Genomic DNA, 1414 nt, shown 5'->3' with positions numbered 1-1414 from the left:
TGTATCCATTACGATGCTCGTTATTAGCTCAAGATCGTTTGTTGCTAAGACTTCAAGTTTGTTTTCACAACCATGTACTATTCCTGTGGTCTCATGACCTAACTGCTCAATTTCGGATGATGTTTTATGCTTACCTCCGCAATCACACATGCATTTTCGCCAACATAGCGAAGGTAAATTAACGTACCACCAACTGTAATTGTATGAGCCGGGTATGTTATAAGATACTACTGTAGAAGGGTGTAAAATGAATGCGCGCAACGGAAAAACAGCACTCCGTCTGCAGGCCACAAGTGGTCCATCGGGACCATCCGACCGCCGTGTCATCCTCAGATAACGATGCGGATAGAAGGGGCATGTGGTCAGCACACCACTCTCCCACTCGTTACGATGGTTTTCTTTGAACGGAGCCGCTACTATTCGGTCGAGTAGCTCCTCAATTGGCATCACGAGACTGAGTGTACCCCGAAGAATGACAACAGCGCATGGCGGCCTGGATGGTCACCCATCCAAGTGCCGGCCACGCCCGACAGCGCTTAACTTCGGTGATCTGACGGGTACCGGTGTATCCACTGCGGTAAGGCGGTTACCTTTGCAACGGAAAATACGGAACGCAAAAATCAAGATTTGGCCCTGTCTGACTACTCCCTGAAGCAGATCTTAGGATCCCTTAATTGTGATGTTATTTCCTCTTTCTTGCTCTTTAATATATAAATTACAGCATAAACATAAATGAATGATTAAGGGAGCTAGTAACTACAAAATTATAAATGTTGTTTCTGCTTATACATTTATTGTAGATTAAAATCCCTTTATACATTACAAATGTTTACATACCAATGTCCAATTTACATTGTTGTTGTTGTTGTGGTCTTCAGTCCTGAGACTGGTTTGATGCAGCTCTCCATGCTACTTTATCCTGTGCAAGCTTCTTCATCTCCCAGTACCTACTGCAGCCTACATCCTTCTGAACCTGCTTAGTGTATTCATCACTTGGTCTCCCTCTACGATTTTTACCCTCAACGCTGCCCTCCAATACTAAATTGGCGATCCCTTGATGCCTCAGAACATGTCCTACCAACCGATCCCTTCTTCTGGTCAAGTTGCGCCACAAACTCCTCTTCTCCCCAATTCTATTCAATACCTCCTTCATTAGATATGTGATCTACCCATCTAATCTTCAGCATTCTTCTGTAGCACCACATTTCGAAAGCTTCTATTCTCTTCTTGTCCAAACTGTTTATCGTCCATGTTTCACTTCCATACATGGCTACACTCCATACAAATACTTTCAGAAACGACTTCCTGACACTTAAATCTATACTCGATGTTAACAAATTTCTCTTCTTCAGAAACGCTTTCCTTATCATTGCCAGTCTGCATTTTATATCGTCTCTACTTCGACCATCATCAG

At 43.3% G+C, this 1414-nt stretch overlaps 1 pseudogene; it reads right to left on the bottom strand.

Moving 5' to 3' along the window:
* Positions 1 to 473: 473 nt before the first annotated feature.
* LOC124555370 lies at positions 474 to 591 on the bottom strand (annotated as a pseudogene).
* Between the last annotated feature and the right edge of the window lie 823 nt (positions 592 to 1414).

This window comes from Schistocerca americana, chromosome 1, assembly GCF_021461395.2.
Source record: "Schistocerca americana isolate TAMUIC-IGC-003095 chromosome 1, iqSchAmer2.1, whole genome shotgun sequence".
In the NCBI taxonomy this organism is placed as follows: domain Eukaryota; kingdom Metazoa; phylum Arthropoda; class Insecta; order Orthoptera; family Acrididae; genus Schistocerca; species Schistocerca americana.
Note: the sequence above shows the minus strand (reverse complement) of the source record. Positions and strands in the feature narration are given on the sequence as shown.